Here is an 18,983-nt window from a genome sequence, read left to right as displayed (position 1 = left end):
ACTTTGACTGGCACGACGAAATCGCACGTTTCGCTCAGGACGCCACGGGAGTATTTTTATTATTCGAAGCATATAATGGCAAAATAATAATAAATTGACGATGTGAGACAACATTCTTCCCCAATGGACCGTTTATCGTATTGGTGGTCACGGGTGACCACCGTGGCGCCTTGCTAACAGTCGATAGCGACGTATTATAACGAGGCTTCGTTTATTTCGACAAACCATTCGCATTCGTCGTTTCGTCGTTAGCAAAACGTGCAGAATATATGGTTGAAACGTGTAGAAGATATTAGTAAACGGTATTTGCTCGTTCTATATATAATAGCAAGGTATGTGCACGCTTCTAACTTCAATTATACGATTATAAAGCAGCATTTACGATTATTTTCTAAGCTGTGTTTATAATAATATTCGTAGATTGCGCCTCAAAGATATGGACGCAAACACAGTGCACCGTTAGATGCAAGATTTGTTCTCATTTTTTTTTATCGATGCTCTAATAAAAATGTTTAATCGTTCAATGGGGCACTTTTTATTTCAAAGTATCTCCTATCTATCGGTTATATTCAAAACGCCCTAACTGTCGATTTTGGTTCAATTTTTACAATTGTAATAAGTTCATATATGACCAACGTACCAGTTTCTAACAGAGATACGTTTAATCTTATGCAGGAAAAGGCAATGTTTCTAAGAAAGTTGCGACATTATAAAACTGCGCTGAATTGGGAGCTCTGTGAGATTGTTTTTGTGTCAATCGAGAAACATTTATGCAGAGATACTCGTCGCGGATGATGATCATATAAAGATAAAGTTACAGATGAGAAATTAATCAGTAAGATTTCTATCGTATTGAAATTCAAGAGAATTGGTTAGTCATTTGCTTCATTTTATCTCCAAGGAGATAAGTCCATTATGCTAGAAACGGAATCAAGAGACTTCTACTGGGAAAGCTATCTGAGAAGCAAAGATAAGTTTAATTCTATCCAGTAAAGGCACGTTTTCTGAGAAGAGTTGGAATATCGTAGAACACTATATTGGTAGAAATTAGGTATTCAGAAAATTTCTTCTAGCGTCAATAGAGAAACTTTATGACGTGACTTTCCTTGTAATATATAGAGATCTGACTAACCATCTGATTCACCATGGTAATCAGAAGATCTTCCTCTATTCTCTTACTTTCTGAATGAAAAATTGATTTACACTTTACTTTACATACGATCACATATTATTTAATTTAATCTTTTTCTAAAAATTCAACGTTCAAATGAAACGTTCAATTTCTCGTATTGCCCGAAGACAAACACCTGCTCCTTAAAATAACGACACAGAATCATAGTTATTGTAATCGCGGGATTAACTTGAATTTATCGAACGTTTTATTTTTCCTTTGCCTGGAAAACAAACGTCTCCGTGTAAGAATCGTATAGAAGACCTATTTCCTGTTTCTTCATGAAGAATTACCCTCTTTTCGCCCGTACCACCAATAACGGGCTCCCAGCAAGATTTACACCCTGCTTCCTGTGCGTATCGGTTTTCCCGTTGCTCGATTCGAAGTCGAAGGTAGCCAGGAAGGTGCAGTTCCTTTCCAAGCAAACAATACGACGTTTATTCTATCCAGGTTAGGGGAGAGCTGTTGTTGCTCCTTTTGAAAATTTACGAGCACCTCGTGGATGTTCGAACGATGAATGGAATGGAATCCGGGTAGAAACTCTCGCGACTTTGCCCCTTCAATTCGTCTGTCAAGATTTTTACTATCATCGCTTTCTGTTCGTTCTTTCGCTCCTCGTCCTCCTTCGTCTCGTTTCTAAAAGCAAGTGAACTGTTTAGGGAAATGGACGTGTCGCTTGGAAGCTTCGAATCTCGCGGGCTAAGCAATTCCTCGGATGGCGACGAACGTCTGCGCTGCAAAGTTTGCGATTTCAACGGCGTCTTTGCACTTGCACTCGCGTATTTTTCGCCTGCCGAGCGCTTATGATTTTTATGGTCGCTGTCCCTCTCCGACAAATATCGTTGTAATAATAATAAAACGTAAGAAACTAGAAATACAAAAAGCAACAACCTGCTTGAGGTAATAGGCTGTAGCCTTCAAGTACAAATAGTTCAATTATCAAACAACGATTAAAGGACTCGTTAGCAAGATAATTTCTTTCATTTCTTTACTCCTTTGTTACTTGTTTTTTAATGTAGTCAGGCTACGATATTTGTTTGCGTAAGCGCACGTTTATTACGATGTTCGCTGTCTCTTAACTTGAGAGATCTCGTTGGCATCTTTCGTTTCTGCTCGGTACGTTGCGATTCTTTTTTTTTTTTTAACAAAGTTTCCTTCGTATTAATAAAAACTAAGTAAACATTTATATGAGCGTACTTGTAACTATATCGTAGAATAATTATGCATAATTAAATCATCGAGTATAGATCATTCTTCACGATATCAATTCCGCTATCAACAAATCTACCCTCCGACTATTAGAACGCGTTCTTATCTAAGAGATTAAACATTTTCCCGAGGGTAGTTTCTCTCACGAACTCGATTATAGCCGAATCTGCCAACCATATTGAGTATTGCATTAAACGTTTCCAATTAGCAAATAAAAAATTAACAAAAGTTCAAGTACGTCGTGCAACTAATACAATTTTTATCTTCTCGTTAATCAGTTAATTATCGATCAGTTAATTTTCCAATTTGTACGATCTACGATGATCTACGCAGAATCTTCAGCTTAAGAATTGCAAATGAATTCCAACGATATTTGATGGAAACGCGACATGAGCGAAACCCCTCGTTAAAATGAAATTAAAATACGCAATCGTATTTTACAATTCTCGAGAAACACTCAAAACCATGATGACATTGATAGCAATAGCGGACGTGTAACGCAAGTGGCTCGTGAATTAATCGTTTTCAAGAGAAAAGAGCTGTTTTTGCGGAAAGGATTGATCCTTCGCGAGTTTCATCTCGCCCAACCTTTCATCCTGCCCGCCCTACAATGCAAATGAAGGATGAAACAATCGACTTTGCTTAGTGCCGATTGTAAAACGGCTTGCAATTGCCCGCAACGTTATTTCGCTAAGTGGTTCGAGTGGCGAAAAAGAGCGGTGCGAAGATCTTAGCACGGGTTTAACGAAAGTGGCCAGTGAATTAATCGTTTCTTCGGATACGAGATCTTCCCAAAGCCTATTCCCATACCACGATGCGACTATGATCCGCTTTTTAATGTTCCTCGGATTATTCACGTTGGAACAACTCGTAGCTGACTAACTGGTAGTTGCGTGTTCGTCCATAAAACTGTAAACAGCTGAAAACACCGTCAAAGAAATATAAAACAACGTACAGGGTGTATCGTAACACGTGACGCCCAATTCGGAAGTTTAGAAAAGACACGAAAACAGCGGAAGAGGTTCGTACGAATATGCGTCCCACTCGATCTCGTTTCAAAGTTATAGGATGAGCCTTCGTTCTACTGTATTCGTAGATCAAGAGAAATTTTTTGGCTTTGAGGCGGGATAAACCCGTACAGGATACTTCGTAACACGTGGCACGTGTGGAGACAAGATCACGTAAACACGTGTCCTATTTAATCTTTTGCTTCAAAGTCACAGGCAGAACCTTCGTTCTATCGTATTTGTGAAGCAAATCCCATTTTTGGCTGTGAGACGGAATAAACGTATACAGGGTGTCTCATAACGCACGGCACATGTGGAAACAAAATCACGTAAACGCGTGTCCCATTTGATCTTGTTGCAAAGTTGTAGCCTCCTTGGTGTTTGAAAAATCCGCGGCCGTTCACCTTCGCGATTTCCTCGCAAGTTCGGCGAACTTTGCTGCAGATTCTCCAGATTTGGCCCATTAGCTTTTTACTGCCCATTGAACCCACTTGACTTTTATTTCTGCATTTGAAAACAATTGTTGAAATACTTGGTGCGCGTGTGCAACGAGATCGCCGACATTCCTGTGGAATTTCTGAGAAATTGCGAAATTCTTTGACACGACGACTGCAAGCTTGCATACGAGCCAAGGACCGTCAGTTCCAGCATCTTCCAGCGGATTATCGTAAGACGAAAGTGGTTGAAACAAATTCGAATAGCACTCATTTATATTTTTATTATTATTTAATTTGTACTTTACAATTTGTCCAGCTGGATATTTCGTAAATTTTTCTAACTTAATTGCTAAATAACACGTGGATGGCTATCCTCAGCAGGATACCATCTTCGAATTTGACTATTTTATTTCTTCAGTGAGGTCAGTGGGGTGTTTTCTTTTTAGTCTTCTTTTTATGAGAGTTTTGCTCGCTTCGGCTGCCAGCTGGTTTGGACGTGTCGCCGTTCTTTCTTTGTATTTTTCTGCGTACTTGCCGATTTCTTCTTCGACCGTTGGTACTCGTTTAGATGAACTTGTTTCGCGTGTCCACTTGCCATGAAACACCCTGTATATATTGTAGGATCCTTACTACGATTAGCTTATTTACAATAAATGGATTAAACAGATGTCGGTTAAACAGGAAACGATGGTTGTTTAACGTGAACCAATCACAATAACGTACTACAATTAAGACGACTAGATGGTCAATTTGCAACTGTCGTCACCACGGATCCAACGCTCTCTCTCTCTCTCTCTCTCACGCGGACCACACTCTCTCGACAACACTCTCACACTCTCTGACTTCTCAACTCACAATCTTTGGCTTCTCAACTTAACACTGACTGTTCATTCGTTTATCGTTCCTTAGCAACCCCTTGTCTTTCGTCTTAGCCCCACCACATGCTCCGCAACCGTTTGTTTATAATTCGCCCGACACCCCCCAGGTCCCTCGTCCACGATACTACAATATTTATTTATTTATTCCGTCTCACAGCCAGGAATTGCACATGATTTACAAACACACAGTAGAACTGCGAAGTTTTCCTTCGCCTTCAGTTATATGAACTCGTAACCGAGCCTCTGTTGTTCGAACTACGCTCGAGCGTGTTTTCAGTTGTACGAAGAACTCGTATTCCTGAAGTCGTACACGTCCGTGTCTTTTGTCTAACAAAGGGACCTCGGTGACTGATACACGTCGATTTTGATGAAACTTCGTACGAGTGTTCGTCGGACAGTGCTTCATTTTCTCGTAATTTGTTCGTGCCGGTCTCTTTACTTTAACCAGTCAACCGCGCAAAGAAATTTAGCCGTAGAAATCTGTCATGATGGTCGTGTCAGGTGATCGAGCGCGTAAATAAATACAAGCGGCGACGAGTATAAGCGTCATTAAAGTTTCGGTTTGACGTGTACGCTCGTCGGACGCAGTTAACTGCTTAACGCGTTGACTACCGCGTCACCCAAATTCGGGTGACGCTTGTTTGACTACTTGCGAAGGATCGTCGTAGGTATTTGAAAGAAAGTTTAGTGGCCTTTCTCCAACGACAGGATGAGTAACACGTTTCTGTTTCTTTGAAAGAGATCAGGGAGACAGTTTGATAAAAGAAATTGACCCATTTCCACTTTCGTAGTTCTCGAATCTCTTGAATATTTTAGATCGTGGCACGCCCGTAACTTTTCGGGTCAATTTTTTCCACTCTCTTTTCAACCGAAAGTTACTTCGAATCCGTGGAATTCGCCAGACGTGGCAAATGAACCGTTTGACCCCGAAAAATCCGAATCATGAAAGATTCTCTTTTCGCAACACCGATCACGCTATTCGATGTTCGAAACGGTAAATGTTTCGAGGAAATTGCGAATCGCGCGAGAAACTCTAAAGCTTAAAAAATGTTCATTCCACTGAAAACTTCTTTTCTTTTCATTTCCATAAATGGAATTTTGTCTCGATAAAGCTGATTTCCCATACAATGGAAGTTAGATTGTTCTACTCGCACTGTTTTGAAGAATAGTTAAAGCATATACAGGGTGGTTGGTAACTGGTGGTACAAGCTGAAAGGGGGTGATTCTACGCGAAAAAAGAAGTCGAAAATATAGAATAAAATTTTTTCGTTCGAGGCTTTGTTTTCGAGGAAATCGACTTTGAATTTTCGCTCGGTACGCGTGCACTTTATCGCGTCTCGTTACAACGGATCTCACTGTAGATCGTTGTCTCGATTGACGTTATTTTTAAAATTTGTTAAATTTTTAAATTTTTACTTTTAAATTTTTAAATTTTCAAATTTTCAAATTTTCAAATTTTCAAATTTTCAAATTTTCAAATTTTCAAATTTTCAAATTTTCAAATTTTCAAATTTTCAAATTTTCAAATTTTCAAATTTTCAAATTTTCAAATTTTCAAATTTTCAAATTTTCAAATTTTCAAATTTTCAAATTTTCAAATTTTCAAATTTTCAAATTTTCAAATTTTTTAATTTTTAAATTTTTAAATTTTTAAATTTTTAAATTTTTATTCTACATTTTCGACTTCTTTTTTCGCGTAGAATTACCCCTTTTCTGCTTGTACCACCAATTACCAACCACCCTGTATATTTGAGTATTTGAAATATTTCTTTGATATTCAAGAAATGAAGTTTGCATGATTTCGCTGCTCTAAAATATCTGCTGGTAGTTTTAGAAAATTGAATTTCTAAAGCGCACCCTACCAAATTTACAATTTTACACTAACACTATTTACGATTTTGCGCGCTCATGAAATCGGTACTCTGCGTAGAATTAAGTAACATTCGAATTAGCATGAAATTAAAATTTCCACGATTCTCTCAATTTTGCAACGTGAAATTATTTCTGAAATCAATTTATATTTCTCTAACTCAATAAGAAATCTTTCGATCAACCGGCCTTCATATTTACCAACTTTTATACATCCATAAGTTTAAGATAAAATCCATTAGGAAGTTTTCCTATTTAGTTTTCATAAATATCAGGATATCAATATTCTCGAAATACGTAACAATCTTCGAACTCACCCTTATAATTACAATCTTACTTCCGTTGAATTTCAATTTCTGTCGCTATAGGACATTAAATTGTCCCTAAACTCCAGTTACGTTTCCGTAAATCGATAAGAAACGTTTCCATTCTGAAACTTCGTATTTGTCAATTTCTATGAATGCGCAAGTTTTCCTATTTAGCTATCCGAGATATTAGAATATCAATATTTTCCAAACTTATTCCTACGATTAGAGTCCCATTTTTCATTTAATGTCAATTTCCATAATCGCAACGTTAAATTATTCCTAAAACCTATTTATACATCTGCAAATGAGTCCCTCCACCTTTCCACCTTTTTAAATATTATAAAATCAATATTCTAAAAATATATACAACTTTCCAAACTCAATAACTCCAGCAATTAAAATCTTCCTTGCATTCGATTCCGATTTTTACAATTGCACATTAAATTATCCCTAAAGTCTACTTACATTTAAATCGATAAGAAACGTTTGGATACCCAGCCTTTGTATCTGTAAGAAACGTTTCCATTCTGAAACTTCGTATTTGTCAATTTCTATGAATGCGCAAGTTTTCCTATTTAGCTGTCCGAGATATTAGAATATCACTATTTTTCAAATACGCACCATTTTCCAAACTTATTCCTACGATTAGAGTCCCATTTTCCATTTAATGTCAATTTCCATAATCGCAACGTTAAATTATTCCTAAAGTCTACTTACATTTAAATCGATAAGAAACGTTTTGGATACCCAGCCTTTGTATTTATCAATTTGCCGGGTAGAAGAGACAACAGAAGCTAAGGAATTGCATAAGTTCGCCGAGCTGCGGAGCAACGTGTATATCGATCCCCTGGTATAATGTTGTGCACGGCGACTGACTTATTGACAAAGTGATAGAGTCGAGACTTAGAGGGGTGGCTGGAGGGTGGTGCGTCGAGGGGGTTGCACCAGCGTAACCATAGACTCGCCGAAGTTCCGTGGAATTATTTCGCGAGCCTTTGTTTCCCTGTCGACGATGAGCATCATCTACCGACTCTCTTTTACGACTGAAGAGCGCGAGAAATTAAGTTGAGGAAATTTCCGCCCGATGATATTTGACTTAGATATTAAGGGACGAGTTCCAATTGCTTCTGTTAATTCAATTAACCGAAACGAAGGCCGGGAAAACATATAATTGAAAATAATTCCGTTTTGCACGTTACGGCCGAGGAAATCGTTTCTTCATTGGATTTATTTCAATTAATCGAAATGGACGTCGAGGAAGTAGAAGATCGAAGATAATTATGGTTCGATGAATAGACTTCGACGCGGTAAATTAACGTTGATTTTGCTGGATTTTTAAGCAAAGAATTTTCTAATCTAATGATGAAAGAGTAAGTTAATTTTGTTAGGAAATTCGTAGATTCTGAGGGGGATCGTAGAGTCACGAAACTGTAGATCAAAGTAAAATATTCTGATAAAATCTCTGTCTCCCATAAGCGGCCTGCGATCTTTCTTGCGATAAAAATTCGAATAATTGAATTTTATACGATAACGAACGCATAACATCACGATTCTCAGCCCTTCAATTATGCTCGTGATATACAGGGTAGTTGGCAAATGGTGGTACAAGCGGAAAGGGGGCGATTCTACGCGAAAAAAGAAGTAGAAAATGTAGAATAAAAATTTAAAAATTTTAAACTTTAAAAATTTAAAAATTTGAAAATTTAAAAATTTGAAAATTTAAAAATTTAAAAATTTAAAAATTTAAAAATTTAAAAATTTAAAAATTTAAAAGTTTAAAAATTTAAAAATTTTAAAAATTTTAAAAATAACGTCAATCGAGACAACGATCTACAATGAGATCCGTTATAACGAGACGCGATAAAGTGCACGCGTACCGAGCGAAAATTCAAAGTCGATTTTCTCAAAAACAAAGCCTCGAACGAAAAATTTTTATTCTATATTTTCGACTCCTTTTTTCGCGTAGAATCACCCCCTTTCAGCTTGTACCACCAGTTACCAACCACACTGTATAAATTTGCATAGACGTGCGCAATGTACACTCTAGACACAAATGGATAAAACTATGGTTACAGAAGATTGAATAAGAATAGCATAAATTTTCAACATCGACTAAAACCATGCACTATGCTTCCTAGTTCTCCAGTTGTATTCAAAATATATAGATTTATAATAAATTCACGATAAACTTGCATAAGCATCTAGTCCAATGATAAAATTACTGGCTGATATTTGAGATATGCTGTCGATTATGAAAATGGTGTAAGTCTAAAACCTAAAGATCTTGAATTTTCAATTTACTTTGATTTACTTGATTGATTAATTTGATATATCCACGTAGTCATTCTTCTTTTTCTGATATCAAATTTCCTTGCTTTAAACTTGTTTAAGTTAGATTAAAAGTCAGTTAAAAATTATTTTTTATACCCAATGACCGAAAAACTTTTGCTCGTTGTTTGTTTCTATGCTGACATATGAAACAAGACCCAAACGATCGTTACAGAAGGTTGAACAAAAATAACAAACCACCACCAAACACGAAAAGTTATCTCGATCGAAGTGTATATACGCGTTTACGTAGAGGAGAATTTGAAACCGCAGAAACAACTCCTCTTGGAGGATTCAATAGTAATCAGTTCTTAACATCCCGACCCTCTCTTCGAAACCCTTCTCTCAAACCCTTCTCTCGAGCTCCCCAAGCGAGTTACCATTCAGAATACCCTAGCGAAACCTCGCTCGACCCTTCTAAACCGCCCCAAAACACCGCTATCGTTCCAACCTCCGATCCACTTCCCAAAATTCCTTTCAAACACCCGGGTCACTTCTCACCCATATAAACTCGATTGTGTGCAAGCCTGTCCTCGAGAACTAGTTCTGAGGGTATTTCAAAGATTTCTACGTGTGTACACTGTGTGTGTATTTTGTGCGGTTGTTAAAGTGGCTTTGACTCGTTCATTCGAATATAAGCGAAAATTTATAATGATTTTTTCGCGTAGAACGATTATGTACACGCTTCACGATGTTAACTTCTAAATATTAATATTTCTCAAATCAATGAAATTCAATGCTTTCCAGTGTTTCTATCGTAGTGTTTTATTATTTTGTACAATATTAAATAATCATAATGTTAAACGTTGAACGAAGTAAAGTTTATTAGAGTTTTATGATAATTGCAGTAGTGTATGTAATACATGAAAATCGTTCTAAATTGTTGCTAAGAATCGTTACGACCCTCTCGTTCGTCAAGCACCCCTATATAATTGAAATCGTAACGTATGTTGGGTTGGCAACTAAGTGATTGCGGATTTTGTCAATATCATCTAATGACAAAATCCGCGATCATTTAGTTGCCAACCCAATAGAATGAAGTAAAATTTGTTAGAGTAATCAACTTAGAATATCAAATATAGAATATCAAATTGGAATACGGAAAATTATTTTTATCGTGGATCATTTATCGTGGTGAGCCTCAAAGTCTCAGTCTTTGTTCGCATAAGTGCACGTCTGGTAATATTTCATTTACGTTTTGACATGTCTGGCCATTCATTATTTTTGCTAATATCCTTCACGTAATTCCTTCATCTACATTGGACACTTGCTTAATATCTAATATCTGTTTTCTATTCTGCTCCTGTACCATACATTCGACAGGCTCTCTTCCATTTTGTGCTTAAATAGAACAAAATATTGTTTTATAGAACGTCTATGATCTATGTCAAGCGATACGATTTCGAAAACTTTGTCACGCTATCCCTTGCTTGTTCGACGTTGACCCACTAAGAACTTGCTTGATATTCATGCTTGTACACTTGCTTAATTTCTGTCTTCTATTCTGCTGTTGTATTATATACTCGATATGGCAGATTTTCTTCTATTCTGTGCCCAAATGCAACAAAAGTAATATATTATAGAACGTCTATCGTGCATGTCAAGCGATATGGTTTCGTAAACTTTGTCACCGCTATCTCTTAGTTGTTCAACGTTGACCCACTAAAAACTTGCTACCATTGTATATACAACGACACGGTGAACGCCTGCATTCTCACCGAAGAAAGGCGAACAGCAGAGGGTTAAATCCGTGAGAGAAGTTTCACTGGAGAGGGTGGTGGGTGCCATAGGATGGTTGTGATATCATTACACCCGGGTCTAAATTCCGGTACACGTAAGCGTATGGAGGAACATGATACGCCGACTTGACACGGGACTTGTCTTATGAAACGTCGCCCATCGCAACCTCGGATGAGTGCAATATCCCCGCGTCGGTATCTTCTCCGTAGTATAATGCAACGTCGACGTTCACGCTCACGACCGAATGAATCCAAGCCAAGATTTCGTTCTGCTATCGGTTCGTGACTCGAGTATACGGGTTTCTGAAGCTCATATAGTTTGTTTTGTAGGTTAGGCATATTATTATGATTGTACGAATACCGTCACGGTTCACGGTTCATGTCAAGTTGATGAATTCCTATTTCTGGAAAATTAGAATTTATCCATTCCCTAACTTTTTTATTATTATTAAGCTTAGGGTTAGGTTTGCTACGTTTGTAGGTTATGGAAATTGTTATATTTGTAAAATTAGAACTTATTGACGTACTAACTTTTTTTATTAAGGTTAGGATTAGGTTTGGTACGTTTGTAGGTTATGTAAATTGTTATATTTTGTAAAATTGGGATTTACTGACTTACTAACTTTTTCATTAGGGTTAGGGTTAGATTTGATACGTTTGTAGGTTATGTAAATTGTTGCTTTCGAAAAATTAGGACTTATTGACTTACTAACTTTTTTATTAAGCTTAGGGTTAGGTTTGCTACGTTTGTAGGTTATGGAAATTGTTATATTTGTAAAATTAGAACTTATCGACTTACTAACTTTTTTTATTAAGGTTAGGATTAGGTTTGATACATTTGTAGGTTATGGAAATTGTTATATTTGTAAAATTAGAACTTATTGACGTACTAACTTTTTTTATTAAGGTTAGGATTAGGTTTGCTACGTTTGTAGGTTATGTAAATTGTTATATTTTGTAAAATTGGGATTTACTGACTTACTAACTTTTTCATTAGGGTTAGGGTTAGGTTTGGTACGTTTGTAGGTTATGGAAATTGTTATATTTGTAAAATTAGAACTTATTGACTTATTAACTTTTTTTATTAAGGTTAGGGTTAGGTTTGGTACGTTTGTAGGTTATGTAAATTGTTATATTTTGTAAAATTGGGATTTACTGACTTACTAACTTTTTCATTAAGGTTAGGGTTAGGTTTGGTACGTTTGTATAATGAAGAATCATAATATTTCGATATTTATTAAAAAATTATACCTTAATATTATTCGATGTTACTAAATATGATATATTTGCATATTCGGAGATTTTGTTGCTGCAAGATCTCATGTTAATATTCAATACGCGGTATTAACGAGAACATTGTCATAATTACATTATAATAAACGTATGTTAATACAAACGTAATAAAGTTTTAATGAATTTCAAACAGGCGCGTCCCTTTTTGCACGATGAAACACCAAGTTGCATGGAATAGTTATGAAAATACAATAAAAATTATCTACATTTTACTGTTTTAACATTCATCCGGTAAAATGTATAATAATTTCTTCCTTTAATTTCTACACATTAATTCACATTTCATAAAGTTGTTCGCTGCCGCTCTTTTACCCCGTCGTCATTAAAATACAATCAAAATTCACCATCTCCTCGTTCTATCCATTTTCCAAGTGAATTCAATGAACAAAGAATATTTAGTTTTAACATCCATTCTATCAAATATTGTTTTTGCTCTTCGTTCTCACGTTTCACGGATATATAACGTTCTCATTATACGCGTAGAATGTGATTTTCTAAAATAATATAAAATAATTATCGAAGAATTTTGATTCTAAAAAGAAAAGAAGAACAGCTGCTATGTAAATATTTCCAAAGTGTACGACATTATGTTTAATTATCAGAAAGCAAGAAATACGTAGGTAAAATTTCGATTTCTAATTCGTGTTTTCTTTTCTGTTACAGGTATGATGGACCACTTACTTATAAAATTATATCGTTTCATTGGGACTGGAATTGTCGACGACTATGAAAATTCCGAAAATGAGAGGTATACGAAGAAATACTTCAATCAAAGGAGAGAAACGATCATCTGTCCATATATTTAAACACATATTCAAATCCCTAACAATTAATTGATTAAGAGATAAATTTACAAAGTTTTTATACGTAAAATCGCCAATTTAGATTTTCTAAAGATTACGACTCTCTTAATTCTTGTAGTCCTAACCGACTCAGTAAATTGCCCGCAAAATAATCATTGCACGTTGCCTTATTTACAGCTGCACAATATCAAAGCTTATCCTGTCAAAAATAACGCGATTATTTCCTCACTGCTTAAAAGACACGAGTAAACGATTACGTGCACTGCAAATAGATAAATCCTGATGCAATTTCCCTTTCTAATCCTTGTGATAAAGCTACGATAAAAGATATTCTTAATGGATTGAGAAGATAGAAGAAGTCGCGAAGACTATGGTAAGAACAATTGCACTAATAAAATTCTCACGAACCACGGAAATTGATCATTACTATATTCTTAGAGGAATATGAAATGTTGATTTTTGTTAACAGTTTGCACGAGAATATAAAAATTAGATGGGAGATATTACAAAGGAGTGAATATAAGATCATAATGATAAAATATTAATGACACGCTATACTGTTCGTGTGTGATTTATTGCTTCTCCCTATTTCTACGTATTCTTACGTTATATCACCGTCAGATATCTTACCAATACAGCATATTTTTTCTTATATTCACATCTATACCATAAAACCTTCACAACGAGGCTCTGCTCAAATACACGTCTTTACAGAAATCATATACAGGGAAATCATAAACCTGATATAGAGCTCGTGATTCATGTCGCTGTTATTGCCCGTAGCGAAAAATGTTTCAGATAAAAGTCGAACAGTTTCGAGGTGGCCATATTCTAATGTTATTACCTCTTTTTTTTTTTTTGTAAGGTGAACGCGTAAAAGTTATGTGGAGGACAGTACTGTCTTCTTAAATGGAATTGTCTATTTCGTCATTCTTTATAAAAACAAAAAAAAAGTACCAACCCCTGTATATAAAAGATTTATTAGTTTAAAAGATATTTTAACTTTTCTATCGTAGAGGCTATCGTATGAAATGCGGCGAATGTCTTTCATACGATAATTTTTACAATGTAAAAGTTCAGCTATCTATCAAACTAACAGTTCTTCCGCATGAATGTAGGTTAATAGCTTTTTTTTTTTTTTTAATAGAAAATGTAAGTCTACACGGGCTAGCATATGATTCCGTTTACAGAGACAAATTTTTCGCTACGTGTGACAATAGTTAAAAATAAAGGAACGTGTAAATCAGAATGTGTGGATAACAGGTGAGACATCCTGTATAAAATTAAAGAAGAAATACCAATAATTCTTTTTCTAAATTTCACGTTCTCTCTTCACAGATTGTTTCTCAATGCACGTAATTAAATCCTGCTGTATATATTAATTAAACACGAAACCACGCATTATGTATCGCGTTTCACACTCGAAATGCCAATTATAATTCGCAGAAATGTTTCTCTAGCTGCCGCCCACCCCAGCTCTTATTACTCGCTGTTAACGAACACACGGACACCCCGGTAGCCGCATAATTCACAAATATCTACGTTTAATCTAAACTGTTTCGAGAGCGTTGCGTACGCTTTTGTCACGCCGAGAGTGGTGCAAATCGGCCGATTTCAGTTCCAGTGCTTCCGACCAGCCAGCATTTTGTGCCGTTTTACGGACTTCCGACCACAAAATGTCCACTGGACCGCCTGCCTCCGAAAATTAGGACATTTTCCACGCTGGCATTAATATATCTTGCCGTTTCATCAAAATCGAAACGAAATATTGATCCCTTTATTTTTAATTTCTTGATGTTCAGAAGACTAAATCTCGTTAAAGTTCGCCAAGAATAAAAATTGCTTCTCCTTCGAATTTGAGATAATCTTGACTTTGAGTATAATCAATTTACGTGGGAAGAATTCTAAATTAAATTAAGAATTCTAATATTAACAACCCTTAATTTTTGGAATATCTGCTAATTTTCATTTTAAACGTTGTACAATTTTCGCTCATTCTCCTGTGTTCAAGGATTCACGGAGATCTAACAGTTTGTATGTTTATGTTACGCAATGAAATCCTTTGGACGTTCTTTATGGTTGCAGCATGTAAAATAATTTCTATGTAGCTGGAAGCCTCGTTCACCAATTTTCACAGACATCTACTTCTAACGATTCCAACTCTACAAGGCCTGAAGTTTTATCATTTTCTTTGTACCATCTTTCTTCCCCTTCATTCGATTAAGAATATCTACGTCCTTATTTGCTAACTGGTCTACATAACAAAACTTGCCATAGCGGATGAGAAACAAACACGCGGAAGTTTCAAATGTTTCAGCATATCTTGAAAAATGAAAAAGAGAAAGCTTGATAAGAATACTCTAACTAGAATCGCACAGTATAGACTTAAACAATACCTATGTGCACAAAATATACACGATCAACTTCAGCAACAAACTTACAGCTTCTAACAACTCTCTCGGTTGTTTCAACAGAGAAAAGAAACGGCAGAATGATCCTCGACTTACCTCGAATTCAGCGAGCCATTCTCCGTCTCTGTTTCCTTTCCGCGTCGAAATCCTGTTCAGTCTGCAGGAAGTTTTTTCGCCGTCTGCGCGGTAGAAACTCAATTTTTCCCCCACGCCCTCCGCCTTCCGTTCACTTTTAAAACTTTTCCCCGTCCACGGCCATTTTTTTCACCCCCGTCCTCATCCCTTGGCAGGGTGGAATCGCTTTATTCGCGCGACAAACTTCCCGCATGCATACATCTGCAACGAGCGAAAACGGAATGATGATCGTTCGAAGGGAAATCTTACGTCTGGGATTGTGTTAAAGCGTTTAGCCCTTTTATTGCTGTGAATTATTGCGACTGTTCGTTAAAATTCTGGACGTTTTAGCAATTAAAACGTAAAAAGTAATTGCAGTAGTAAGATAGATGGAAAAAATGATCGGGAAGGAATTTATACGATTAAACTAAGGATATCAGAGAGGAATTCCAGCAATAAGGAGAGCGATCCATTTCAGCACAAGAAAAAGAAGCAAAAATATTGCTGAAAATTATTGCAACTGTTCGTTAAAACTCTGTATGCTTTGGTAGTATGGTGATAAGTAGTAATTGCAGCAACAAAACAGATGTAAAGGCTGACAAAAATGGAATTGTAATAATGAAATACAATTGGTGTAGATAGATACCAAAAAGAAATTCCAGCAATGAGGAAAGCGATCTATCTCAGCACAAGAAAAAGAAGCAAAAATATTGCTGAAAATTATTGCAACTGTTCGTTAAAACTCTGTATGTTTTGGTAGTATGGTGATAAGTAGGAATTGCAGCAACAAAACAGATGTAAAGGCTGACAAAAATGGAATTGTAATAACGAAATACAATTGGTGTAGATAAATACCAAAAAGAAATTCCAGCAATGAGGAAAACGATCTATCTCAACATAAGAAAAAAGAAGCAAAACTATTCGTATGAATTATTGCAACTGTTCGTTAAAACTGGATGTTTCAATAGTAAAGTAGCAAATAGGAATTCCAGCAACGAGAAAAGCAGTTAAATTAGAAAGAAAAGAATTTCAGCGACGGGGAAAGATATGAAAGATGGAAAAAAGGAATTTTGACGGTAGAAGAGTATGTGGGGTAACCGAAAAGGAATTCCAGTAATCAGAAAAACAATCGAATTTCAGCAATAAAAACGGTGTACAAGCTCGAAAAATGAGAAACTTTAACTTTTAAAAGCCGAAATGAAATATCGAAAAGAAATTTCAGCTATAAGAAAAATTCGTTATACGTGTTTAAGTAAAATTCCAGCATCTATTAGTAGATCTTTCACTAGATAAATAACTATTAATTGTTCGCTCTAAGATGAAAATTATAGTTTTCATACAGAATAAACATTGACGAAAAGAATTGAAATTTTTAATATATTACTTGAACGAATAATTCTTTTTTTTTTTTTTTATTAATTTCTACGAGATTGATTATTACCATGCATTACAGACTGTAAACGATCAGTCGGCTTGCGTAACAAAATAATTAAAGAGGGGCATCCGTATCGTTTAATTATTATTGTACGATGGTTTCCCGTGAATATTACGTTTCGCGAGTCGACTTTCAAGTCTTCTAGACTTAAATCTAGGAATTACGTAGCCAACAAACGAACAAAAGGGGAAACGAGCCTCGAGAAAAGAGGAGAAGAAACGAGCAGGTACCGGGGATGATATCTTTAGAGCACACAGTAACAGAAGATGAAAAAAGCAAAGAAATATAAGAATTAAGGATTTGATAGATGAAAGGGGATTCGTGAGCTGAATAGAGCAAGTCAAACAATAAAGTAAAAAAATGGAGACATGGAGGAAAAATGTGGAGACATAAAGGGAAGAAAGGATGGGGGATAAAAATGTGTTAGATCGGGAGACCTGTTTACAGCGTCTAACTTTTCGAAAAAATACGCAAGTCGTGAAATATTTTTCATGAAAAATGTCTTTGCGCAATATATAGATGCGTTCTATCATTTTTAACAATTTAGGGAAAATATAATAAACAATTTTCAATCGTCTGATTATTCTGAAATGTCGATAATGGGACAGCAAAATTTATTTAAAACTAATTTGGCTTCGTTGGATGAAATATTACAAGTATTAAAATGTCATGAAATATTTTCATGGTGTTAATTGAAGGATCAATGTAAAAATATGATATAATGTAATAAAATTGAAAATAAGAACCCAACAACCTCTTTGTAACAGGCTATGAGCCTAAAGTACAAATAGATTACTATAATTACTCAGCAATTTATAATACTCTACGATTCAGGACAAATATAATAAACAATTTTTAATTACCTCAGGTCTGTGTAATCACGATAATCGAAGAAAAAGCATTTATTTAAAAATAATTCCAAGCGTTAACAAATACTCTATATAGATAAATAAATAAACGAATTACTATAAAACAGGCAAAAAAGAGTCGATAGATTATTAGCGAAGAAATATCACTAATTGTAAAAAAAGCATCTGCATTTTGAAATGGAAACTCGAGACAATATTAATTCGCATAATCCGCCAAAAGAAGCAACGCCAAAGGAAAGAATTTTTTCGTATCCTCCAAGTAACATTCAATGATCTCTCTCAATGATCACACAATTTCCAAACACGTCAAACTTTAAAGAACTTTGAAAAGAAAATTCCAAGCCAATATTACTTATAATTCTCAACGAGAATTGATTGTAAAATTCATCCAAATAAAAAAGAAAATATTAGTACACATGATCGACCTTAAGAAAAGACAATTTCCCAACGCCCACGAATTAACTCAGAATACTCACAATAATTTCACTTAAGCACCGAACCGTTTCCAAAAACCGTCCCGTTTAACCGAAACCTACATAAATCAAAAAACAGTAACCGTTCCAAGAGAAAACACTTTTTATCATATTCTTATTGCCTCGTGAGGAAGCAAAGATGAAGGATAGCGGCAATATTCGAGGTCATTCGCAGCCACATTTACAAATACATCGGTTCGTACTTACTTGCGTTCCTTTGGAACAGTTTTAAGAATACAACGAAGACTTCTCGTGAGCTATAAACCGGATCCTGGCTCGGCTAGTCAACGTATAAAGCATCGTCTTCTTGGCTAAGGTTCCCTTGGCTTCGTTTCGTGTCTGGCCCCGTTAAAAAGATGAGAACGATAGTGTCTGGAATACGTTGCGATAATTGCTCCTCCTCGCAGGACTTTCGCCGGCAGACAATTCCTTCCCTTTGTTCCGCAATTGGAAAAGTGCGTTCAGAGTCAGGCAGACGAATGTTTTCGGATGGCTCTGCCTCGTCTGGCTAAATTGGGAGAAGTTTTGTGGAACTTGAAGAGAGGATCCTTTGTTGAAACTTGTCGAGATGCATATTTATTTGCTCGATGCTGAGAGAGGAAAGAGAAATATGGAAAATTTAATGTGATCGGTAATTGT

At 35.8% G+C, this 18,983-nt stretch overlaps 1 protein-coding gene and 1 long non-coding RNA gene across 2 annotated transcripts in view; one reads left to right on the top strand and one right to left on the bottom strand.

Annotated features, from left to right (window-relative positions):
• Positions 1 to 18,983, top strand: part of LOC126870098 (syndecan-like) — a 231,566-nt gene that overhangs the window by 179,778 nt on the left and 32,805 nt on the right. The window lies entirely within an intron of this gene.
• LOC126870139 (uncharacterized) overlaps positions 1 to 18,983 on the bottom strand; it is a 103,291-nt gene that overhangs the window by 72,409 nt on the left and 11,899 nt on the right. Inside the window, exons 2-3 of the long non-coding RNA XR_007691128.1 lie at positions 18,552 to 18,934; positions 15,550 to 15,789 (exon numbers count right to left, since the gene is read on the bottom strand). This is a non-coding gene — a long non-coding RNA (uncharacterized LOC126870139). The remainder of the gene's footprint in view (positions 1 to 15,549; positions 15,790 to 18,551; positions 18,935 to 18,983) is intronic.

This window comes from Bombus huntii, chromosome 10 (assembly GCF_024542735.1).
Source record: "Bombus huntii isolate Logan2020A chromosome 10, iyBomHunt1.1, whole genome shotgun sequence".
NCBI lineage: Eukaryota > Metazoa > Arthropoda > Insecta > Hymenoptera > Apidae > Bombus > Bombus huntii.
Note: the sequence above shows the minus strand (reverse complement) of the source record. Positions and strands in the feature narration are given on the sequence as shown.